This window comes from Somniosus microcephalus, chromosome 24 (genome assembly GCF_052327205.1).
Source record: "Somniosus microcephalus isolate GS21.2 chromosome 24, FLI_Smic_1.0, whole genome shotgun sequence".
Taxonomy (NCBI): Eukaryota; Metazoa; Chordata; class Chondrichthyes; order Squaliformes; family Somniosidae; genus Somniosus; species Somniosus microcephalus.
In genome coordinates, this window is record NC_141010.1 from 29,869,080 (window position 1) to 29,896,190 (window position 27,111).

Consider the following 27,111-nt stretch of genomic DNA (forward strand, 5'->3'; position numbering starts at 1 on the left):
TTTAATTGTCCATTTCTCTTTTAATCCAGGGTTCACAACTATGGCATTGCTTGTGATGCTGATTGTGATTGGCTGCTTTGTGCAGGGAAGTCAAGGGCTTAAGATTTCAGCATTTAACATCCAGAGATTTGATCAGTCGAAAGTCAATGATTACTTGACTCTTGACATTCTCATCCAGGTGAGCACAATCAAATCAAATATTGTGCGACAGAAGCAGATTGAGCACACACTTATTTTCATTTTCTTTTAGATTTTAGAAAGGTATGACCTCATCACCATTGAAGAAGTCATGGAAGCTGATAATTCAGCAATTACAGAACTCGTGACAGAACTGAATCGGTAAGTAAGTAGAAACTTTAGCCCCGATTTTAACTCGAGGCAGGAGTTATGCAGGCCGGGGCCGAGGCAGATGATAAACTGTCCCGACCTTGGCAACACGAGGCCTGGGAGATTTTAACTCCCAGGACTCATCTGCACAGGCCCCATCGGTCTTCTGCCCAAAACTGGCAGGAAGCGGCAGCTGGCTAGTGGGTGGGAGCGTAATATTGGGAGGCAGGAGGCCACTACCAAAGGAACGGTCCTGGAAACTTAGGTAAATGGTTGGGAGGGGGGTTAGAAGGGCCTTGTGGTCATGGGAGGGTGGGGAAGCCTATCAATCCATGAATCTGTACATCGCACCAGCAGTGTGTTATGCTAAATGTTACCAATTTGAATAATGGCTATTCACATTAACAATTAGTTTCCTCTCTCTGATGAAGCTTTTACGCTACTCTTGAGTAAGATTTTCTGACCAATGGATGCACTTCAGTGGTATTGGATATACTAACTGAAGTTGGAAACAGAACTCACTCTTTCTTGAAAACTGAGACCAAAGTTTGGATTCATCACATAATACATCCCATTTTTAAAGATAGTTTATTTTTCATATTGGTTTACAACTTAAAGATTTTGTATATTCTTCCATCTGGAAAGTTAAGCAACAAAAATTATTTGTTTTTCAGTTCAACCAAATCGCACTACAATTACATCATCTCTGACTACCTTGGCCGCAGTTCATATAGAGAAAAATATGCATTTGTGTACAAGTAAGTCTTCTACTTCAGTCCAGGCGGTTCATCTCCCATCACTGCAGCATTGGAGAGTTGGGTTAAGTTGTCTGGATTCATTTATTTGCTCTGTAAAAATTGTTCTATTTTCTCAGCTTCAGTTAGTTCCCCCACCCCATAACTACATGATCTTCCTTGTTTGGTAAAATGAAAGGCAGACAGTCTGTGGAATTTACACAAATAATATTCTTTGATGGTCCTGTAAAAGATACACTTGAGTAATGTAGGAAAGTGCCTTTCTGTCAGTTTTCCATATCAGAACAACCTAGCTGAATGGCAACCTCCCCTTACACTATTCCACACCCCCTCCCAGAACTGAATGTATTATGGTTCATACTCAGTGTCTACTATTGACAGTCCAATTTACTACTATTATAGCTACTGTTATATTATGTTATTATAGTTATGCTGTTGCCTCGCATTTCCATTCCAATTGATAGCTCCTGGTTCACTGTCCAACGTATCAGCACTCTGCCCACCAGACTGCTCTCCTCTGTTACCATTGCAACCAGGATCTATGCAGATTAATTGGATTAGTGGGTAAATTTGGGGTTTAAAAATGTAATGTAGTATATAAACTTAACAGGTATTCCCATGGCATTGCTTTGGTAAGTCAGACGATGTGTTGCTTTATAATGACAGGAATATTACATCACATAATCCACTAAGGTGTAAGTGTGCTTAACCTAGCCGGTTCCTTTAAGGCCGCATTGTCCAATTGCTGTCTCTAAGGAACTTCTTGAGATCAATTAGAGGTGAATTGCTGCTGCTGAGGAAAATTTGAAGAATCCAAGGTCAGCAGAAGTTAGTTTGAAACAATTACCTTTCTTTCTCATGGTCTTATTCTTTTTTACACTTTGTGTGAATTTGACAGTATTAATTGATTTTTTAGATAAAGCACAATTTTTGGAATGAACAATTCCAAAGGTGAAAAAGTAATTTATTTAAAAAAGTGAAAATCCGATTCAGAATCTGCTGTATCGCTAAGATCTGATATCATTTTTGGTCATGGCTTTTCCAGTTGTGATAATTTTTGGACAAAATGATATTGTACTTTCAATATTAAATTTATGTAGGTAATGACACCAACAAACTCAGTGGTGGTATTTAATTCAATTAACATCCTACAGATTTAGCAAACACAGACCTGAACTTGGCATTACTCTAATTTCTTTCTGTTGCTGTTTTATGACACAATTTAAGGTGCCACATCTTGTTTTGAAATCTGTATCTGATTTGTACTACAGTAATTCGACTAATTTCTGTAGATGAGCCAGGCTTCTACTAAAATGAAAGGATTATGCTCCTGACAATATCTAGCAGTCTGCCTACTACATTTCACACTAAACAAGATCCTGAAGAATTGTATCCTGCTTGGTTACTAATTAATGTGATACGCTTATCAATTACTTCATAAAAGGTGATGAGTCGAAGAAGAGATGATGAGTCGAAAGAAGAGATGAATAAGGCTTTTATTAGCTAAGAAGAGACCATGCTTCTTCGTGAGTGACTGAACAAGTCTGAACGAAACCCACACAGTGGTGGGTGGAGTCAGCTGAGGCATGCCTCCATACACAGCGCCACCCAGAGGTGGCAATATACAATACAGTGGTTTACCACATTCACCCCTTGTTTAATGTGAAGTCCGGCGGGGTGAAGGGTACTACAAGTTAAGTCTATCAGGAGGCCTTGTCTGACGTCCTGATCGTCGTGGTGGCGGCGGTGGTGTTGCAGCATCCGACGTCGGGTCTGGTGTCTGGGTGGTTGGCGAAGATTCCTGGGGCTTTGGCATGCCGTCTGCAGGGGTTGGGTTGGGAGGGGTGGTGGGGGATAACAGTGGTAAGGGGGATAACGGTGGTAAGGGGGATAACGGTGGTAATTCAGGGGTACCCGAGGGTGCGAGATCTCGTATGGAGACCGTGTCCTCCCGCCCGTCTGGGTATGTCACCCAGGCATACTGGGGGTTAGCGTGTAGGAGGTGCACCCGCTCGACCAGGGGGTCCGTTTTATGCGTCCTCACGTGCCTCCGCAGTAGGACGGGCCCAGGAGAAGTCAACCATGCCGGTAGCGAGGTTCCCGATGTAGACTTCCGGGGGAAAACGAACATTTTCTCATGAGGGGTCGCATTAGTGGCAGTACAAAGCAGTGACCAAATGGAGTGAAGCGCTGCAGGGAGGACCTCCTGCCAGCGGGAGGTCGGAAGGCCCTTAGATTTTAGTGCTAAGAGGACTGCCTTCCAAACCGTCGCGTTCTCCCTTTCCACCTGGCCGTTCCCCCGGGGGTTGTAACTGGTGGTCCTGCTCGTGGCGATACCTCTTGTTAGCAGGTACTGCCGAAGTTCGTCGCTCATGAACGATGAGCCCCTGTCGCTATGTATATAGCTGGGGAACCCGAACAGAGCGAAGATGTCATTCAGACACTTGATGACCGTGGTACTGGTCATGTCTGGGCAAGGGATGGCAAAGGGGAAACGGGAGTACTCATCAACTATGTTGAGGAAGTACACATTGCGATCAGCGGAGGGGAGGGGCCCTTTAAAATCGACGCTCAGGCGTTCGAAGGGGCGGGTGGCCTTGATCAGGCTTGCTCTGTCCGGCCTATAGAAGTGCGGTTTGCACTCGGCGCAGATTTGGCAGCTCTTGGTCATGGTCCTGACCTCCTCGATGGAGTAGGGCAGGTTACGGGATTTGATAAAATGGAAAAACCTGGTGACCCCCGGGTGGCAGAGGTCATTGTGGAGGGACTGCAGCCTATCACTCTGCGCGTTGGCGCATGTACCACGTGATAGGGCATCTGGGGGCTCATTGAGTTTCCCTGGCCGATACAAGATATCATAATTGTAGGTGGAGAGTTCGATTCTCCACCTCAAGATCTTGTCGTTCTTGATTTTACCCCTCTGCTTATTATTAAACATAAAAGCTACTGAACGCTGGTCAGTGAGCAGGGTAAATCGTTTCCCGGCCAGGTAATGCCTCCAGTGACGCACCGCTTCTACAATAGCCTGGGCCTCCTTTTCGACGGAGGAGTGTCTCGTCTCGGGGCCCTGGAGGGTCCTTGAGAAAAAGGCCACGGGTCTGCCTGCCTGGTTAAGGGTCGCGGCTAGGGCGAAGTCGGAGGCATCGCTCTCCACTTGGAAGGGGATGGACTCATCCACCGCGTGCATTGCGGCCTTCGCGATATCGTTCTTGATAAGAGTGAAGGCTGCACACGCCTCTGGTGTCAGGGGGAAGGAGGTGGCTTTGATGAGGGGCCTGGCTTTGTCTGCATAGAGGGGCACCCACTGGGCGTAGTAGGAGAAAAACCCCAGGCATCTCTTCAGTGCTTTTTGGCAGTGGGGAAGGGGTAGCTCCATTAGGGGGCGCATTCTGTCGGGGTCGGGCCCGATGGCTCCGTTCTCCACCACGCAGCCGAGGATGGCCAGGCGCTTGGTGTGAAACATACATTTTTCCTTATTGTACGTTAGGTTCAGCCGTTGGGCCGTACGGAGGAAATTTGCTAGATTAACGTCGTGGTCCTGCTGGTCGTGGCCGCAGATGGTGACGTTATCCAAATAGGGGAAGGTTGCCCGCAGCGCGTTCTGGTCAACCATTCGGTCCATCTCCCTTTGGAAGACCGAAACCCCGTTGGTGACGCCGAAGGGGACCCTAAGGAAGTGGTAGAGGCGGCCGTTTGCCTCGAAGGCAGTATACTGGCGGTCCTCATGGCGGATGGGCAGCTGGTGGTACGCTGACTTAAGGTCGATGGTGGAGAATACTTTGTATTGCGCAATCTGATTGACCATATCAGATATGCGAGGGAGGGGGTACGCGTCCAGCTGGGTGTACCGGTTTATGGTTTGGCCGTAGTCGATTACCATGCGGCGTTTTGCAGTGGTTTTAACGACTACAACCTGGGCTCGCCAGGGGCTAGTGCTACCTTCGATAATGCCCTCCTTCAAGAGCCGCTCCACCTCAGAGCTGATAAAAGCTCTGTCCCCGGCACTGTACCGCCTGCTTTTGGTAGCGATGGGTTTACAGTCGCGGGTGAGGTTAGCGAACAGGGGAGGGGGGGGGACTTTTAATGTGGAAAGGCTGCAGGTGGTTTGCAGCGGGCGATTTAAAAGTTGTTGGTTGCAGACTGTGAGTGGGGGGAGGGGTCCACCGTATGCTAGTGTGACACTCTTAAGGTGGCACTGAAAATCCAACCCTAGCAGGACGGCAGCGCAAAGACGGGGCAGGACTAGCAGTTTAAATTTTTGATATTCAGTGCCCCCTACTGACAGGGTCACCACACAGTAGCCGCTGATGTCCATTGACTGGGACTTGGACGCCATAGAAATGCGATGGTGCGTTGGCAGAATCGTGAGGGAGTGGCTACGTACCGTGTCGGGGTGGACGAAACTCTCTGTGCTCCCGCTGTCGATCAGGCAACTGGTGGCGCGGCCGTTTACCGCGATATCCATCATGGAGCTGGATAGATGGTGAGGGTGGCCTTGATCCAGCGTCACGGAGGCCAGTATGTGGCTTAGTGAGTCACTATAGTCATCCGCCGAGACGGTGGTCGGTTCCGGTGACGAAATGGCGGTTGAGTGCGTTGGATACGATGGCGGCGGATGCCATGCGGCCGGGGGTACACAAAATGGCGGATAAGATGGCTGCTCCCACGGCCCGCACGCTGCGCTGCTGGCTGGCTTCCCCTTGCAGGCGTTAGCGTAATGGCCTTTCTTCCCGCAGCCCGAGCAGGTAGCTGTCTTAGCTGGGCAGTGCGCTCTGGGATGTTTTAACTGGCCACAGAAATAGCATTTTTGGGCCTGGTTACTGGGCATCGAAGCAGCTCAGCCAGTGTTCAAACTTGGCTGATGCACCCACATCTTGAGGGTCGAGGTCCAGGCGTGGTGGTCTGAGGGCTCTCAGCAATGTCTGCTGTATCCGTTGCTGTTGTTGCTCCTCAGGTGTCGCCATTTAACTTTTAGCTAATAAAATTGATACGCTTATCAATTACTTCATAAAAGGTGATGAGTCGAAGAAGAGATGATGAGTCGAAAGAAGAGATGAATAAGGCTTTTATTAGCTAAGAAGAGACCATGCTTCTTCGTGAGTGACTGAACAAGTCTGAACGAAACCCACACAGTGGTGGGTGGAGTCAGCTGAGGCATGCCTCCATACACAGCGCCACCCAGAGGTGGCAATATACAATACAGTGGTTTACCACATAATGTCAAGGCGGAACCAATTGGTGCACAATTCTACGCTAAACTTTAATTTATCTGTTCAAAAAAAGCCTTTAAAAAAGCGATTGAAAAATGTAGATCTGAACTAAGCCAAGAAAACAGAAGGTCCAAGGTTTATTCCTCTGGGCCGAATCAGCTGATCTCAGCTGCGGGGGGAAGTTAAAGTACTACAACGCACCTCAGTATACCTGGGTTAGGAAGGAGAAAAAAATCAGCCAGGGTTTCTGCTCCTAATTGGCAGGCAGTAAGCCCCTGCTGGACAATGTGCCAGTGTGTTTGTCAGGTGAGGTCAGGATGACCCCACACAGAGTCAAACAGTTTGCTGACATTCGCTGCCTACACTCACAAATGAAAGATGGGCGCATGGATGAGGTAGCAGAGGGTGGACAGCGCCCATGGTGTAATGATTCACAATAATTTATACTCAGCGCTTCAGCGGCTGTTCATTTCTGAGCGAAGCTTCGCCAGACATTACATCAATAGAACTGGTTAAATCCAATTTGGGTGATTAACCAAGCATGACTGACCTGCTTCCAGCAGCCACTTAACTCCAGCAGCTGCAAAAGTATATATGCAAAATATTCTTACACTATGGGAAACATCCGTGAACGTGAATCAGTGCTTTCAGGGGAAACGGGACGAAAATTGATGGGGAAATGTAGATTTTGCTGCGTGAAATGCTATAGGTAAACATTCAAAGAAACGTTCTCAGTTAGACTATATTTAGAACACTTGTAAAATTGTTGTATAAATACGATGTTTGGTAGCTCTCAAATACAATTTACCTGGCAATCGAATATGGCTACTGACTTTGTTTAATTCTCCATGTTTTATTTTCTGACAGAGAGAATATTCTCAAGCCTATGGCATGGTATCACTTTGACGATGGTTGTGAACAGTGTGGGACTGACACTTTCATCCGTGAACCTTTTATAGTGCACTTCCATTCCCTCACTACAAGTAAGGTCTTAGTCATCTTATAACTAAGCGTTTCTTTCATTGTTTTGAGAAAATCTTGGCTACACTAAAGCTAGTAAATGATTCTGCTGAGCCTGGAGACAAATGAAAAACTGAGGCACAAAACTGAAGTGGAAAAGAGATCAGCTTCCATCCCGATGAAATATGCTGTTAGTAGCCAGCTCCTTAACTGCAAGTACAAATAATTTACTGCCATATTACACTGGTTTGGGCTCTGACAGAGAAATATGGGACTCAGGAAAACTGGTTTGTGCTGCAGATTTTTAAATGTCAGCATTAATCAGCACCAGGATGCTGTCAGCTACATGTTTGACTTTTACATAGTCAGTATCATGAACAAATTGAACTGGTTTGAGTGGCTTTCGGCTCCACGTCCCGATTCACTTTATATCATAAACCCTATGACATGTAATGAAGGACAACTCGTTAATTATTATTAAGACTGTGGGAAAATGGTAGAGTAAGGATTTTTTTTTGGTCGTCAATTTTTAATATTTTTTTCCTCCTTCTGACGCAAGCCAGCTGACACAACAACAACAACTTGTATTTATATAGCGCCTTTAACCTAGTAAAACGTCCCAAGGCGCTGCACAGGAGTATTTTAAGACAAAAAAATTGACACCAATCCACATAAGGATAAATTAGGGCAGGTGACCAAAAGCTTGGTCAAAGAGGGAGGTTTTAAGGAGCGTCTTAAAGGAGGAAAGTGAGGTAGCGAGGCGGACAGGTTTAGGCAGGGAATTCCAGAGCTTAGGGCCTAGGCAACAGAAGGCAAGACCAACAAAGGTGGAGCAATTATAATCAGGCATGCTCAAGAGGGCAGAATTAGAGGAGCGCAGGTATCTCGGGGGCAGGGGCGGTGGGGGGAGTTGTGGGGCTGAAGGAGATTACAGAGATAGGGAGGGAAGGAAAGATGGCTGCTCCTCGTGTTTCCTATTACCTCACTTCAGCATGCGGATGCAGGTCATTCAGTAATTCACCAGCTGATGCTCTTTCCCTCTTGCTGAGGGAATACTTGAACTCTGGTGCTTCCCTCTACCAGGATGGCAGAGATCAGGAAATCACCATATGGGAAATTATAAGCACAAATGTTTTTTTTAATTCATTCCTGGGATGTAGGCATCACTGGCAAAGCCAGCATTTATTGCCCATCTCTAATTGCACTTGAGAAGGTGGTGGTGAGCCACCGCCTTGAACTGTTACAGTCCCTGTGATGAAGGTACCCCTACAGTGCTGTTAGGGAAGATTTTGACCCAGCAACGATGAAGGAACAGCGATATATTTCCAAGTCAGGATGGTGTGTGACTTGGAGGGGAACTTGGAGGTGATGGTGTTCCCATGCGCCTGCTGCCCTTGTCCTTCTAGATGGTTAAGGTCGTGGGTTTGGAAGATGCTGTCAAAGAAATGTGCACCTTACTATCCCATGGGACCTCATGTTAGTTCTCTAACACACCGTCCCACCGTATAATGAGGGTTATTTTACTTTTACATAATTATATATCCATTTTAGAACACATTAAAACCTGTATACAGGTACAATACACTCCTCATTCTCCAATTCATTATAGCCTGTGGCATAACACACAATGGCCTGGTTACACTGGTATTTTCAGTGCAAAGAAAAAAAATCGACCAAACTAGTGCAAAAAATTAAGAAATTTCAAGCGCAAATTACAACTAGTACAAATCAAGTTTCTTTTGCGCTCATTTAAAAATCATCGTGCTTAAAGCCGGCCCCGTCGACAAAACCCCCAGTTGGAATTAATCATCATGGCAAGTTTCCTCTAATTGCACCTGTTTGAGGACTTTTGAAGAGACTGAAAAATTAAGCTACTGTTTTTTTAGGCACAAGGGCACTAATCGGCACTTTTTAAAAGCTTTTAATTTTTTTTTTAAATTTACTAAGAAAATGACTACTGTACACCAATTTAATTAGCAAATGGTTCTGTATAGTTTTTTTAAAGTCATTTTCAGTTATTTAAAATCAGGTTACTCACAGGTGGTGGACTAGACACTGATTAAAAATGTTTTTTTTTGTGATAAACCCATTTGTAGCTGTGTTAATGAAACTGCACCAGGTTACCACTCTTAAATATATCAAGGAATAGTTTTCAATGCAAGAATTTTTTTTAAAGTACGTTCTAAAACGCTGCCCGATTGCGCTGGTTCATGGAAGAATTTACATTTGGTGATATGCAAATGAGTTTGAGCGGAAACTTTAGCAAAAAATTCAGTTCTGAAAACTAGCACGATTTTGAGCGCAATTTGCGCCCAGATCACCGTTTGCACCCAAAGTAGAAACCCTTGGCCATTGTGTATTATACCCTTGCTCATAGAGAAACCATTATTTTTTTAAAAAGCAGGCTCATCGTAGCTTGTTCCCTGATGTTATTTTCTTATTTGTGCAGCTCCTGAAGGCAATGCTATAGAGTGGAGTTTTTATGGGGGGGAAAAATTCAGTTGTTTGCACCTCCCGTTAGTGCCTTAAGAGGCCGCTAATGGGGCACAAAGCAACTAGCGCCCGGGCGCGGCGATGTTTGCACCGCTCGCAAAATTAACTAGACATTTTGCGGCGGCACTAAACACCGCCACGATTTCCTGCACTGGCAGATTGTGACGTCAGTCGAGTGCGCAACGCCCCGTTAGCGCCCCGGACCGGATATTGAGTGGCGCCCCCTGCCTTACCGCCTGCCGCTAGCAACGACAGGTTGAGGGAAGCGTTTTGCAGTCAGGAAGGGACTGGGGGAGCGCTCTTTAAAGGCGACCGCTTCCTGCCTTTTTTTGTCGGCGACATTTTTGCACCTGAGAGAGAGAGAGAGAGAGAGACTTCTGGAGAGATTCAATGCTGTGTGAAGGAGTTTTGAGTACTGAGCAGCACTTTGTAGGTTTATTTTGATTTGCCCTTCCTTGCTTTGCCAGCACTCTGAGGTAGCGCCTCGGCCTTTGCGCCTTAAGACAGGTGTGAAGTGCCTGATTTAGCGCTCCAATCACCCCCAGGGGCGATAAAAGCCAAGTTTGCTGTCGGAGGTGATAATTAGCGCCAGGCACTAAACTTTGCACACGGCCAATAATGGCGCCCCAAATGGGGCGATACTGAATTTTTCCCCCTATATCTTTTAAATAGAAATCTAGATATAGTTCTGCTTCCATTTTTTTTGTCTTTAACCTTCAATAAGCGAGATTTAAGTAGTACAGTAAACAGCCTTCACAAACTCTTTATTAACATCCGGTACAATGTGTATTGACAGTTGTCAAGGATTTCATCCTCGTAGCCATCCACACCAGTCCAAGTTATGCAGTCAGAGAGGTCGATGCGTTGTATGATGTTTGGGCTGATGCAAGAGATCACTTCAATACAGAGGTACGGTGGGTGAGGCTAAGCAGCAACTGTTCAATCAGCATAATTGTAGAAATAAATCCATCACATTTATCTGCTCAACTAAATTATTTCATGCAGTTTGCGATCAACGTTTTACATTTATCCCTATTTTTCTCTCCACTCTTTTAGGTTTTTCCCCCTCAGTGGTGTTTAGAGTTCCCCAGTGAGGGAGTTAGACAGCCCATTTCCTTCCAGGGCTCTGCTTGTACCCAACTTGTATTCTCAAACACAAGAATGGTTGGTCACAAGTGCAGCCTTAGCTCGACTTAATCTCTGATTTTCCTTGAATCCTGTGGGGACACTGGCAGGACCACGCTTGCCATCTCTCTTGATGTGCAACCTAGATCTGAAATTTGCCATATGGTGAGCTGTGGGTACAAACCCACATCACACCACTCTACAACATAGAGCACCGGTACACTGGCAATCTGCCTGTGTATATTAATCTCATTGCCCAGCAAAATTTACTCAACTGACTCGCTGAATCCCCCACTATCAACATCCTGGGGGTTACCATTGATCAGAAACTGAACTGGACCAGCCATATAAATACTGTGGCTACAAGAGCAGGCCAGAGGCTGGGAATTCTGTGGTGAGTGTCTCACCTCCTGACTCCCCAAAGCCTTTCCACCATCTACAAGGCACAAGTCAGGAGTGTGATGGAATACTCTCCACTTGCCTGGATGAGTGCAGCTCCAACAACACTCAAGAAGCTCGACACCATTCAGGATAAAGCAGCCCGCTTGATTGGCACCCCATCCACCACCTTCAACATTCACTCCCTCCACCATGCGCACTGTGGCTGCAGTGTGTACCATCTACAAGATGCACTGCAGCAACTCGCCAAAGCTTCTTCAACAGCACCTTCCAAACCCGCGACCTCTACCACTTAGAAGGACAAGGGCAGCAGACGCATGGGAACATCACCACCTACAAGTTCCCCTCCAAGCCACACACCATCTTGACTTGGACCTGTATCGCCGTTCCTTCACTGTTGCTGGGCCAAAATCCTGGAACTCCCTTCCTAACAGCATTGTGGGTGTACCTACACCATATGGACTGCAGCGGTTCAAGAAGGCAGCTCACCACCATCTTCTCCAGGGCAATTAGGGATGGGCACTAAATGCAGGCCTAGCCAGCGACGCCCACATCCCATCAATGAATATTTTTTTTTTTTAAAGAAATAAATAAATAAATAAAACTTATGGGTTCCATTTATCAAGAATGTGGGATGTTTGGACAGGCAAATTGTTAAACAGTATACAGGGCCCCAAAATCCTCACGTTCACTGGCAATCTGGGGTTGTGGTGTAAGCCCTGGAGGCCCGCAAGGGGAAAAAATGTAGGCGGCTCAGAAGATCGAGAGTAGCCAGTTTCCAACAGAACCGGAGCAGGCGAAACGTCTCACCACCCCGATCATGGCCCATGACATCTGAGAAGGCAGGGCCATGGGGAGGGCTGGCCCATGTTAGGATTCCACTCGGCAATCTGGCTGCACACAGGTAGCTGTGGGGGCAGCTAGGCTCCACTGGGTTCTCAGCCTGGAAAATCCCATCAATGCTGCAGGGACATGTTTTGATCAGCCATCCTAGAAAGGGGGCATATTTCCTGCCCTTCCTCTTGCAAGTGCCCAAGATGCGCCTAATCTGGCGTAGGCACCTGCCAAAGCCCGGCTAATAAACTGACCCTGCCCTGAGCATGGATACTCCAGTGGAGTCAGGAGCAGAGATCAGCGGCACATCGCACTTAATCTTGTGGAGCAGGCCAGAGGATTTTTGGATCCATAGTATTACTTTAATCCTGGGTCACCACCTAAATGCTTCATTAATTCTTAATCAGAATAAAGTTAGATGGTAATATTAATTTGGCCCATCCAGCAGGGTTTGGGCCGACATCCGTTTACACCCAATGAAGAGTAAAATCGGGCGCGGTGTAAAACAGGTGACCAACCAGATCCCATCCCAACCTAGGCACGCTAGGTTAAAATGATCCACTTAGTTTTATTCTCTTTACTGCCTGAACAAGCATTACTCTACTAAAAAATCAAACCAAGATGCAGACTGGCTCACACTGGATACATTCATTTCATTGAGCAAGATCTCTGAATTCACATTCACTACCAGCGCATCTGTTCCGAACTGACCCCACACCCCTCTGTGGGTTCAACTATTGACTATTTACCTTCTCGTCTGTTTGGTCACAGTATATTCGCAGTTGCATCTAGTGTCAATGTCAGGCACTTCCAGGTGAATTAAAGCACAACCAGATGCAGAGTGAAGCTCCCTCTGTTGATACTTTCTTCCAAATAGGCTACTCCTAAAAGGAATTTTATTTAACATTTGTTTTAGGTTATATTGTGTTATTTGAAGCAAAGTATGGAGTATTTTGGAAGATGCAGTGGATGTTCTGTACACTTGATTGTTTGATTTCCCCCCTTTAATCATGGCTTGCTTATTCAGAGCAATAGAACACTTTAAGTCTAACTCCATTTGTTGTCTGGAAAAACTCAGCAGGCCAGGCAACATCCGTGGAGAGAAAATAGAGTCAACGTTTCAGGTCGAAACCCTTAGTCAAGACTAAAGAAGCACAGGAAATGAAATAGATTAAGAGGCCAGGCTGACCTCTTAATCTATTTCATTTCCTGTGCTTCTTTAGTCTTGACAAAGGGTTTTCACCCGAAACGTTGACTCTATTTTCTCTCCACGGATGTTGCCTGGCCTGCTGAGCTTTTCCAGCATTTTCTGTTGTTATTTCGGATTTCCAGCGTCTGCAGTATTTTGCTATCGTCCATTTGTTGTCTCTTGCTTTCTAATGCAGAACATCCTGATACTTGGAGATTACAACGCAGCTTGTAGATACGTCACGTATCATGATTGGCCCAATATACGATTACGTCAACATAAGAATTTCCATTGGCTGATTGACGATGAGATAGATACAACTGTCAGTAAATACACAGACTGTGCCTATGACAGGTACGGTTTAGATGGAAATATTTGTTTCGCATGTATTTTAAATTTCAAAAACATCTGCACTGGTTCAGCCCAGTCACATTTCCAATTTTGACATTGTTTTGTACTTATCCTTAGGTTTGTTGTGACCACAGAGGGATTACTTAACACCATAGTTCCCGGCTCAGTCAAGCCTTTCAATTTCCAAAAAGCTTTTGACCTCCCATATGATAAAGTAAGAATGAAAATAATGTGTATCTTTGTTAAGTTGTAAGAGAAATTCCTAACAATATTAGTAAATTAGAAACTATATACTAATATAATACTGGGGAGACACATTGCAGTAGTTGATTAGGGTGCATTATAGTCTTTGATAAAGTGTAAGAATTAGAAATTTATTTATATATTTTTGATCAACATATGTACACTTTAGATTTAGATTTAATTCTATGTTGCAGGTCAAAGCAGTCTCAGATCATTATCCTATTGAACTTGAACTGGAAGACGATCGTAAGTAAATAAGCAGTACCTCTTATTGAGGCCATTAGAATTGCTCTACATAATTATAAAACAAAATAATATAGTGGAGTTTAAGCATGGATAACCTTGGTAAGATTAACTTCTGCTAAAAATAAGGAATAACAATGTTGAAAAACATTACCAATCAATACAATGTTCCATCGTGTGGTTAAGACTTTTTTTTACATGTTTTTAACAAAATATTTTGTTTAAGATTTTTCCTTTAAACAAGCAACTCAATGGTTGTCAAATAAAAACAGAAAATGCTGGAAATACTCAATGGGCCAGACAGCATCTGTGGAGAGAGAAACAGAGTTAACGTTTCAGATTGGTGACCTTTCATCAGAACTGGAAAAAGTTAGAGATGTAACAGGTTTTAAGCAAGTAGAGGGGCAGGGAAAGGGGGGAGGGGAGGAAAGAACAAAAGGGAAGGTTTGTGATAGGGTGGAGGCAGGACAGACGCTTGTGGTTGGCTTGTTGAAAACCTAAATTTCACTTAATTTTTCCTACTTTTTAGAATAAAATCTATCAACCGTGAAGCATAAAAGTGTTTAAAATTAACTAGAACCTGACTGGAATAATTCTCTGGTAAAGATGACTGGGTTTGCATCTACTTGCTTATAGGCAGTTTTCTTAAAAACAGAAAATTAATTTGGCCCTGATTTCACTGGCTTCGTAGAAAGCTGCCCAGAAAGATCTAGTGATCTCTGTGGCTTGGATTTCACCTCTCCCGACGTTAATTTCATTCTGATGCCACGTCAAGGGGATTGCCAGTGTCCAGCAGCAGTGATGTCATCAAGCAGGCTAAGCAGCCAATCACATTGAAGAATTCTCACAGACAGCAAACCAGGAAGTAGAATCCACTGATCTTCCTTAACTTTTTAATCATTTTACAGAGAGCAAAATAAACATAGAAACATAGAAGATAGGAGCAGGAGTAGGCCATTTGGCCCCTCGAGCCTGCTCTGCCATTCAATGCGATCATGGCTGATCATCCAAATTCAGTACCCGGTCCCTGCTTTCTCCCCATACCCCTTGATCCCTTTAGCCTTAAGAAATATATCCAACTCCTTCTTGAATATATTTAATGAAATGGCCTCCACCGCCTTCTGTGGTAGAGAGTTCCACAGGTTCACCACTCTCTGGGTGAAGAAATTCCTCCTCATTTCTGTCCTAAATGGCCTACCCTTTATCGTTAGACTGTGTCCCCTGGTTCTTGACTCCCCGACCATCGGGAACATCCTTCCTGCATCTAGTCTGTCCAGTCCTGTCAGAATTTTATAAGTTTCAATGAGATCACCTCTCATTCTTCTAAACTCCAGCGAGTACAAGCACAATCAACCCAATCTCTCCTCATACGTCATTCCTGCCATCCCAGATATCAGCCTGGTGAATCTTCGCTGCACTCCCTCCATGGCAAGAACATCCTTCCTCAGATAAGGCGACCAAAACTGCACACAATACTCAAGATGTGGTCTCACCAAGGCCCTGTACAACTGCTGCAATACATCCTTGTTCCTGTACTCAAACTCTCTCGCTACGAAGGCCAACATACCATTTGCCTTCTTAACCGCCTGCTGCACCTGCATGCTTACCTTCAGCGACTGGTGCACAAGGACACCCAGGTCTCGTTGCACTTCCCCTTCTCCCAATCTATTGCCATTTAGATAATCTGCCTTCCTGTTTTTGCCACCAAAGTGGATAACCTCACATTTATCCACGTTATATTGCATCTGCCATGTTTCTGCCCAATCACCCAACATGTCCAAATCATCCTGGAGTTTCTCGACATCCTCCTCACAGCACACACGCCCACCCAGCTTTGTGTCGTCTGCAAACTTGGAGATATTACATCTAGTTCCCTTGTCTAGATCATTAATATATATTGTGAATAGCTGGGGTCCAAGGACCGATCCCTGCGGCGCCCCACTCGTCACTGCCAGCCACTCAGAAAAAGACCCGTTTATTCCAACTCTTTACTTTCTGTCTGCCAAAGAGTTGGAATAAACGGGTCTTTTTCCGAGTGGGACGTACAGATGGGATTAAGGTAGAAGCTTATATAAAACTTTAATAAAAATGATATTAAAAACCATGGAAAAATTTGACGTTCCACAAATATTAAAATAGTTTTTCAGGGCGTGAACGGTTGTTAAGTAGTCAGTACGCAGTTAAAATCCCAGTTACACCTCTTTCAACAAGACTTAACTTTTTTTGGGGTGTTTTTAACAGCAATATTCCAGTGTAAAAGGGGAAGTTTTCGTCAGTTCAGTGATTTGAATTGATTGAGGAATCCGAGGAGTTCAACAGTGGAGCCTGTGGAGAAGCGTAGAATCACTGACGGCAGCTTCTGGATTTCCGCGTTTATCTGCGCAGTGCGACTCTAGAAGTTGCTGTCAGTTTCAGAGGAGTAATGATGGTGAATGCTGACAGTTTCATTGTCATTACTGCCACAAAATCCGGGCCAATGAAAACGTGTTTTCTCCCAGTAATTGATTATCTGCTGCTATTGGGATAAAGAAGTTTTAACATGTAAAGAAAATAATTAATTCCCACATGGCAAATAGAAAGTACTTTCTAATAATATTAAGCAAATGCTCCTCCTATTTAGATGAAAAAATGCCATGGCCATGTTCATTGTAGTACTGGAAAATGCATCAAATAAAGTGTCAAAAATGATAATTTCCTGGGTGGGGGTGGATACTCCCAGATCTGCCTATACAATAAATCTTGCACCTTGATTACATGTGTCCCCTTCAGACTTTCTTGTAGGTATGAGAGTGAGGAGAGAAGTTAGGAGAAATTTCATTATGCAGCAGATTGTTGGAGCATGGAATGCTTTGTCATATGGAGAGGTTGAGGCAAAGTCCATCACATTATTTAAGTGAAAATTTGACAACTATTTGAATCAGGAAGATGTAGGGTTAACTCTCCGACAAGGTCCAAGGCTCTGGGGAGGCTATGGGATTAGTTATGCATTGTTTTAGCAAAGGGCCAGCACAGACACAAAAGGCCCCTTTCTGTGCTATCACTATAAACAGTGGTACACTTGGCTTCAGCATCCCTGGGCCAAGGAGATGAGAGCAAAAAGTATCCAAGGTTCCTTCTACTCCCAATAGTTATCCAGTGATCACAGCACGGATGAGCAAGACAGGATCAGGCTTGCTGTGATTCACTTCATATCGTGCCCCTGCCGTAATTCACTGTCTGGTTTTACAGTTGAAGAATGGCCACTTTGGTGAGGTGCTGGAACTTAGGGAAGCATACCCCAACAAGAGGAGTTCTGACCAATGTTCCCTTTAAGCTGTGCAGTCGCGCAGCTCTCTGGACCTCCTGCACTGCCGGCACGCTGGCTTTTCAATGGGAAAACCACACATGCGCGGTATTTTGAATGGGCCATGCAGCCCCTTAAAGGGGCAATGCACCCAATAAAAAACAGGAACATTGGGGGCGATGTTGTGAATGGAGGCGCATCTGCTGCCTGTCGGGTTTCAGTCCCGCCTTCATCGATTTGTGGCCAACCCACGCTATTTTCCCTTGATTGACCTTGTTAAGCCCGTCCAGCAGGCTTAGCAGGCCAATTAAGGGAAAGCTGGTTGCAGAGCACGTCAACGTATGACGTGTCAAAAGTTTTGACAGATGAATTGTCATCGTTTGACAGCTCTGTGAAGCTGTCAAACAGTGACAATCTCTGCAGTTTGATGAGGTCTTGCATACAAGACCTCATCAACCTTCCTTCTTTTACAGAATTGAGATGTTTGTTGCATGTGAGAATGCAACGGCCATCTCTCATCTGCAACACGGAGGTGTGAGACTCTTCGCATAGAAACCAACTGAAGCCTGCAGGAAGAAACAAAGGTAAGTACACTTTTAAAAACACTTAGGACTTACCTCAGATACTCACCTTTACACTTTTGCACCCATCACTTACCTTCACACCACACTTTTGCACCCCCCTGACCCCCGCAGACCCACTACTCGCCTCGCTGAGCTGGCGGATTTCGGAGCCTTCTGGAAGCCCGCACTTGAGGGCAAAACGTGAATAATCCTATTTTCTGCCTGTTAACTACCTGTTAACAGGCAGTTAATAGGCTTTAATCCCTTCCCGCCTCCAAGGAGACGGGACCCGGTGCGGGACGGCTACCCGCCTCCTGGGAAGATGGCATGGAGGCAGGTTGGGGGCGGGTTTGCCACTTGTCCCCAAATTCGGCCATTTTCCTAGCAGTCCCGCCTCCATACCTGCCTCCCCAGGGCTGGCAAAATAGCCCCCATTGGTTGACTCTTTTATAAAATCTTGTTCGGATATAGCTTGAGGAGAAGGGGGGAGAAAACTAGCAAAAATTGTCAGACGTTCAAATGAGAAAACTAAATAAAGTAAATACTTACTGTTATGACAACTAGGAAGGCATTTTGACAGTTCTTCAAGATTTGAGATGACATTAAGTTATAAACTTACTTCCACCACAAAGAAGGTCGTCCCCCAGGACTGACAAATCTCTAAAAACCGGTTGATGCTCCTGCTGTAACTTAGAAGCTGTGCATTCATAAGTGAGGGTTATCACCCTTTCTGACAAGTGCAAAAAAGTGGAGTAATTCCCTCAGGTCCTAATACCAGTCATGCACATCCCAGGAAAAGCAAAACACACAGCTGGTGTTTTATTTTTATCTTGAGAAAGACTTTGACTTGAAAAGTTTAATGAAACATAAAAAGAATGGAAAGACGCCATTCAGCCATCTAGTTTGCCTCGTCATTGGCCCACCTGCAGAAGTCACAATGGGCTGTTTTCCACTGTTGTTTAACCAGAATGATGGTGGAGTTGGATGTTAAAATTGGGGAGAAACGGAGATATAATCTGAAACCACCAGAGCTCAGTTTCAGTGATATTCTCAGTTTTTCACATTTTGAAAGAGTAACTGAAATAGTTAAGAACATTTCTTTCAGAAATGAGCTTGCAGGTTGTTAAGATCAGTTGAAACTTGTGCTGCTGTTACTAATCGATATGAGTATGACTAGAGTGCATTGTGCTCATTTGGAGTTATTCTGACAACAGGCTGTCGAGATATTCAAGTAGCATCAACCCCCCACCAGATGAATACACTGGGGTAGAGGCAGCCAATTATGAGACTATTGGTGATGCTGTGGGCAGGCTGCACAAGTATCCAGTTCTAGTCTGATATTATTTAATGATACAGTAGAACTTCTCTAACTCAACCAGGCTGATTAAAAGTGGTCAACTTAATAGGATGGTTGACCTATAGAGACTTCAGGGGTAATTTTAACCCCCAAAACAGGAGGGTTTGGGTCGGGTGGGAGATTAGTTAGAAATCTGAAACAGGAACCCAACCCGCCTCGAACTCGCCCACTTCCGGTTTTAACGGAGGCGGGACGAGGGGCATGCGACCAGGAGGCTGGTCGGTTGTTGAAACCTTTTAAGGAGGCTGCGGGCTTCTATTTTTACAGGGTTTCTATTTTTAACCCATGCCAGGGGGTTTCCCAGGCCTCAGGAAACCGGCAGGTAAAATGAGGCGAGAAGTGTTGGATCCGACTTTATAACACTGCTTGTGGGCCAGGAGGAGCAGGAGTGTTTCCTACAGGCTCAACAAGCTTACCTGTAAACATCCCCCCAACTCCACAATCTCTCCCCAACACCACCCCCATCACTAACTCCACCCCCCCAAACACCTACATTGGCTCCAGTTTAAGGAATGCCTCCATTTAAAAATTCTCATCCTTGTTTTCGAATCCTTCCATGGCCTCGCCCCTCCCTATCTCCAATCTCTTTCAGCCCCACAACCCTCCGAGATAGCTGTGCTCCTCTAATTCTGGCCTCTTGAGCATCCCTGATTTTAATCACTCCACCATTGGCGGCCGTGCCTTCAGCTGCCTAGGCCCAAAACTCTGGAATTCCCTCCCTAAACCTCTCCGCCTCTCTTTCCTCCTTTAAAACGCTCCTTAAAACCTACCTCTTTGACCAAGCTTTTGGTCATCTGCCCTAATATCTCCTTATGTGGCTCGGTGTCAAATTTTGTTTGATAATCGCTCCTGTGAAGTGCCTCGGGACATTTTACTACGTTAAAGGCGATATATAAATACAAGTTGTTGTAATTTTTAATAGCAATTGGCAGTTATAGGGAAGAGTGGCACAGTCATTTGAGGCAATATGAGCAGTAAATTAGAGGGTAAATTGTAAAAGTCATCTATCTATAAATATATTCATTTTTTGAAGAATATTGTTTGAAAAGAAGTACGAGTTTGCAATTGATTAGAATGTGTTGGTGTGCCACAAGCTGTTCCGATTAGGCACTTTACAGCCTTCCGGACTCAATATAGAGTTCAACAATTTCAGATCATAACCTCGGCCCCTATTATATTTTTATATATTTTTGATCCACACCTTTGGTTTGTGCCTTTTCCTTTTCCTTTTTTCCTCTCCCACGTGGCAGCTGTCTCTCACTCTGCCAGCGCATTTCACACTTCATCTAGAGCCATCTTTTGTCTCTTTACCTGTCCTATTACCATCTCGTCTCGCCTTGAATATCTCTTAATGTCTCTTCACCTCTCGGACCTTCCCTTTTGTTCTTTCATCCCCTCCCCCATTTCCCAGCCCCCAAACTGGCCTTTTAATCTGTTTCATTTCCTGCTTTTTTCTCAGTTCTGAAGAAGGGTTTCGACCTGAAACGTTAACTCTGTTTCTCTCTCCACGGATGTTGCCCTGGCCTGCTGAGTTTTTCCAGCGTTTTCTGTTGTTATTCTGGTCCTTCTAATGATCAGAGTGGAGGTTCCTCTTGCCTTACCTAGTTTTCTCTTTTTCTTGTAGCCAACACTGCTGATGCATTCTGAGACTGGGATGAGAATTGGCATCAGTGGTGGAATCAGTGGTGGTCCCTGCAGCTGTGAAGGTGTAGATGTGACTACCTGCGCGGGACGCTGTGGTGCATATTCACATGACTTGCCATGCAGCTGCACCGCAAGCTGTTTCAAATATGGCGACTGCTGTGCTGACTATGGAAACTACTGTTAAGGTTTGTGCTGGCAGGGCCTGTTTGCAAAGTATCTATCCAAAATGTGTGAGACCCCTCTTCTAATCGATGCTAGGCACAAATTCGCACCTTTTGACTCAGTTGGCTATTCGGAAAACAAAGTAAGCAGGCGACAAAGTTTCAATCAAAACATTTACATTCTAAGGGCATTCTGCAGGAGGATCACTTTCCTAACAAGATTAAATGATACCAAACTAGGCTGGGCAGTGGAATCGAAGAAGACACATCTTCAGCCAGAAGTGCCGAGTGGATGATCCACATCGGCCTCCTCCTGAGGTCCCCACAACCACAGAAGCCAGTCTTCCAACAATTTGATTCATTCCACGTGATATCAAGAATCGGCTGTGTGCACTGGATACAGCAAAGTGGTGGTCCATACACCTGCGAAGGTGTAGATGTGACTTCCTGCACTGACAACATCCCGGCTGTCATGCTGAAGACTTGTGCTCCAGAACTAGGTACCTCTAAGCAAGCTGTTCCAGTACAGCTACAACACTGGCATCCACCCAACAATGTGGAAAACTGCCCAGGTATGTCCTGTCCACAAAAAGCAAGACAAATCCAATCCGGCCAATTACCACCCCATCAGTCTACTCTCAATCATCAGCAAAGTGATGGAAGGTGTCGTCGACAGTGCTATCAAACGGCACTTACTCACCAGTAACCTGCTCACCGATGCTCAGTTTGGGTTCCGTCAGGACCACTCGGCACCAGACCTCATTACAGCCTTGTTCCATACATGGACAAAAGAGCTGAATTCCAGAGGTGAGGTGAGAGTAACTGCCCTTGACATCAAGGCAGCATTTGACCGAGTGTGGCATGAAGGAGCCCTAGTAAAACTGATGTCAATGTGAATCAGGGGGAAAACTCTCCACGGGCTGGAGTCATACCTAGCACAAAGGAAGATGGTTGTAGTTGTTGGAGTTCAATCATCTCAACCCCAGAACATCGCTGCAGGAGTTCCTCAGGGCAGCGTCCTGGGCCCAACCATCTTCAGCTGCTTCATCAATGACCTTCCCTTCCTCATAAGGTCAGAAGTGGGGATGATCACTGATGATTGCACAGTGTTCAGTTCCATTCGCAACTCCTCAGATAATGAAGCAGTCCATACCCGAATGCAGCAAGACCTGGATGACATTCAGGCTTGGGTTGATAAGTCACAAGTAACATTCACCCCACACAAGTGCCAGACAATGACTCTCTCCAACAAGCAAGAGTCTAACCACCGCCCCATGACATTCAATGGCATTACCATCGCTGAATTCCACCACCCCCCACCCCCCCTTCAACATTGACCAGAAACTTAACTGGACCAGCCACATAAATACTGTGGTTACAAGAGCAGGTCAGAGGCTGGGTATTCTGCAACGAGTGTCTCGCCTCCTGACTCCCCAAAGCCTTTCCACCATCTTCAAGGCACAAGTCAGGAGTGTGATGGAATACTCTCCACTTGCCTGGATGAGTGCAGCTCCAACAACATTCGACACCATCCAGGACAAAGCAGCCCTCTTGACTGGCACCCCATCCACCACCTTAAACGTTCACTCCCTCCACCACCGGCGTACCGTGGCTGCAGTGTGCACCATCTACAAGATGCACTGCAGCAACTCGCCAAGGCTTCTTCGGCAGCACCTCCCAAACCCGCGACCTCTTCCACCTAGAAGGATAAGGGCAGTAGGCGCATGGGAACACCATCACCTGCAAGTTCCCCTCCAAGCTACACACCATCCTGACTTAGAAATATATCACCATTCCTTCATCATTGCTGGGTCAAAATCCTGGAACTCCCTCCCTAACAGCACTGTGGGAGTACCTTCACCACATGGACTGCAGCGGTTCTCGAGGGCAACTAGGGTTGGGCAATAAATGCTGGCCTTGCCAGCGACTCCCACATCCCTTAAAAAAAAAAAAAAATTAACGATGAAGTTGAAAGTGACCAAGGAGACTTAGTAGACTCAATGTTCAAAATGTCAAACCATAGTAGAGTAGCAATCAACAAAGCCAATAGAATGTTGAACTTTGCAGCCAAAACAGTAGAATATAAATCAGCTAAAGTGTTAATCAAACTTTATCGCACTCTGGTCAGTCCACAGTTTGAGAACAGTTGTGGTCACAAACTACAGGGAGACATTCTGGCTCTGGAGGCAGTGCAGGCAAGAGCTATGAGGCTGATACCTGGTGTCAAAGGTCTCAGTTATGAGGAAACCCTGAACATAAAATCAGCCGGTCTCCCTTCATTGGCATGCACTTGACCCCACCTGATTTTCCTGTATTTGCAGAGCTACACCTTTTCGAGATATATTGGCCTGGAATTTCCTGGAATGGTGAATTTGGCGACAAGCGCCAAAAGTTAGACAATTGTGCGCCTCAATCCTCCAGTGGCAAATTTATGGCAAAAGTTTCTGGAGAACTCATTAGAACATGGCACAGCAAGGGTAATGGCAATTCAGAAGTGGCGCAGCCAACGACCAATGTACTGACCCCATAACGCTAATGGGTAAAAAGTTACGGCAAATCTCCAGCTAGGCGGAGTACAGATACCACGCTGTATTACATGAATTATTTGGGTGTTTATCCAAAGTTAAATGTAAAAGCATATCTGATTAAAGAGAGCTGGATGAAAAGATTATTCTGTCAGCCGAAAATGGAGGGCCGTTGATCCCCGTAAACTCCAAGGGGGAGAAATTGGGCTGCTTTGCGCCTCCCGTTAGTGCCCCATTACCGCTCCCCCCAGATGCTAAGGGGTTAGCGCCCCATTACCGCTCCCCCCAGATGCTAAGGGGTTAGCGCCCCATTACCGCTCCCCCCAGATGCTAAGGGGTTAGCGCCCCATTACCGCTCCCCCCAGATGCTAAGGGGTTAGCAACCAGGCACGGCGAAGTCAGCGATGCCCGCGAACTTCCCTGCCAGTTTAGCACTGGCGCTAACACTTACCGCAAAATTTTGTAGTTATCTTCCTTTCCTACATTACAACCGTGACTACACTTCAAAAGTACTTCATTGGCTGTAAAGTGCTTTGGGACGTCATAAGGTCATGAAAGGCGCTATATAAATGCAAGTCTTTCTTTTAATATCAATCACACTGCTGCCAGGTCTTCAGCGCCACTCCGATTCAATCTCAGCGGCAGCAACAAACAAAGCAGCAAACTCGACATCGCCCTTGCTTTTAGAATGGCGGAGCTATAATAATGCAACTCTCGCTGTTTCAGCGAGGGTCATAGAGGAGTAGAGTAGGGGGGTCCCAGGAAATTCCGGCATAGCATAAGCAATGGCGTGAGTCACTTATAGCATAGCTTCATGGAAAACCTGCGCCATACTAATGGCGTACGCCACAGATGCACCATTGCTACAGTGCAAGTTTTCAGGAAATTCCAGGCTAATTATTTTACCATTTGGATTATTAATTATTTCTTTTTCTTCCAGGTCCCCACGTAATGATGGCGAGAAATTTTCCAGAAGGTGTGAAAGCTTAGCCAAAACCTTGAATGACTCCTCGAAACAGTGAATAAAACTGATAATTGCAATTTGTGTGTGTTTCAGTTTTATTAAACAAATAAACTTATCATCTAAATACTTGGAACCAGAAAAGCCACATTGACACCAGGTGCCAGAGAATAAAAGGAGCAAATTCAACCCGAAAAGCAGCATTATCTGACAGGTTCAGTCCCTGAACACCTGGATCCAAAATCTGCCAGGTGGGCAACATTTTCAAAGTGCTTGTTGTATAGATTTTTTCCCTGATCTCCTAAAGGGGCCGATACATCTTGGGGTATATTTCACAGACACCGATTGCCATTCAGTACCTTGCTCAAATGGCCATTCTTCATGTGCCAGTCTAAACAAGTGAGTTTCAGCAGCTACTTGACCAAGTCCCCACCGGATCTCCCTACATGTATTTTCCAGCAGGAGTAGTAAGAGGCAGAAATCTTGGCTGATTTACCCTTTCCTACCCCAGGGATGTTAAAACCAATTGGAGCACTCAATTCAATTCAATTCAATTTTATTTGTCATATATGCAGCAGACATGTGTACTGCACAATGAAATGTTGATTTTTATGAGTCCTACCACTCCCACCGTCAACCAGGCTGAGATGAATTAACTCAGTGCACATAAAAAGTGTTTCACTTATTTCTGCATACATCCCATCAATGCCATTAATTATAACAACAGCAGATTTATTATCCTTTAAAATGTGATCTTGACTTATGACTGAACTACAATTCTTAGAATTAAAAAAAGCCTGAGCTAAAATGATGTGGCCCTGAACTATTAAATCATTCAGCTCTGAAAGGCATCAGCTGCTCAACGCACCCATTCCAGAATTCCATCATCTTACCTCACTGAATTATTCCCCCCACTCCCATGTTACAAACACAAATGTCAACTCCTTGGAGCTAAATACAATTTACAGCTAAATGAGCCGTGGAGCCGCTACTTGGGAGATTGATTAACATCTAGGCACCTAACCAGCCTAACGATCCAGTATTGTCCTGGGTGCACTTTGTACATTGAGATCACTTCTGCAACAGTAGTTTCAGATGACAACTTGCTCAAGTGCATCATTTCCTGGGAGAAGGAAAACGTGTCAGGTTGACTGGCCCATGGAAATGTGAACACAAGCAATAAAAATGAGACCAAAAAAAAATCTAACCATAAGACATAATTTACATAAACAAAATCTTGCCCGAGCCTGAATCCATGCACATGATAGCGTGGAGTGAGCACCAGGCATCTTACCAATCTATTATTGGAAAAAATGTGCTACTCCATCTCCATCTTTTTATAAGCAGCTACATTTAAGTGTTAAATTGATAACAGCCCAGGGTATTTTAAGCCCAACTAGTAAGGAAGCAGTGCTGGATCTAGTTCTGGGGAATGACATGGGGCAAGTGGAGCATGTTTCAGTCGAGGTCTCCTTACCTAAGAAAGGATATACTTGCCATAGAGGGAGTGCAGCGAAGGTTCACCTGACTGATTCTTGGGATGGCAGGACTGTCGTATGAGGAGAGATTGGGTCGACTAGGCCTGTATTCACTAGAGTTTAGAAGAATGAGGGGGGATCTCATTGAAACATATAAAATTCTGACAGGGCTAGACAGACTGGAAGCAGGGAGGATGTTTCCCCTGGCTGAGGGGTCTAGAACGAGGGGTTACCATCTCAGGATACAGGGTAGGACATTTAGGACTGAGATGAGGAGAAATTTCTTCACTCAGACGGTGGTGAACCTGTGGAATTCTCTACCACAGAAGGCAGTGGAGGCCAAGTCACTGAATATATTTAAGAAGGAGATAGATAGATTTCTAGACACAAAAGGCATCAAGGGGTATGGGGAGAGAGCAGGAATATGGTATTGAGATAGAGGATCAGCCATGATCATATTGAATGGTGAAGCAGGCACGAAGGGCCGAATGGCCTACTCCTGCTCCTATTTTTCTATGTTTCTATGTTAGGAGCATTTGGGGAACAGTGATCATAATCAGTGTTCCCTCTAAGCTGCATGTGTGCGCGTCATGCAGTTATCTGCAAAGTACTATGCAGGCCACTCACAAGCTTTTCCATTGGAAATACCGCACATGTGTAAAAAATTAAAGGGACCACGCAACAAAATTAACAGGCCATGCACAACAAAGTGCAGCTTAGAGGGAACATTGATCATACTATCATTAGGTTTAAATTAGATACATTCTCACGAGGGGGAGAGGAAGGGCATCCAAAGCTAGAGCTCCCTGGATGACAAAAGGTATAAAGATTAAAACAAGACAGAAGAAGGAGGCTTATGACAAATGTAAGTTTCATACTACAGTAGAAAACCAAGCTGAATATAGAAAGTACAGAGGAGATCTTAAAAAGGGAATAAGAGGGGCAAGGAGAGAGTACGAGAATAGATTAGCAGCTAACATAAAAGTCTTTCATAAACATATAAACAGTAA

General features: G+C 45.1%; 1 pseudogene across 1 annotated transcript; it reads left to right on the top strand.

Annotated features, from left to right (window-relative positions):
* Positions 1–15: 15 nt before the first annotated feature.
* On the top strand, positions 16–25,395 carry LOC147101166 (deoxyribonuclease-1-like; annotated as a pseudogene). The gene is made up of 10 exons (XR_015073455.1): positions 16–178; positions 251–339; positions 1,002–1,085; positions 7,160–7,275; positions 10,542–10,654; positions 13,489–13,646; positions 13,761–13,857; positions 14,081–14,132; positions 20,957–21,161; positions 24,603–25,395. The product of XR_015073455.1 is annotated as a deoxyribonuclease-1-like (transcript).
* The last annotated feature ends 1,716 nt before the right edge of the window (positions 25,396–27,111 follow it).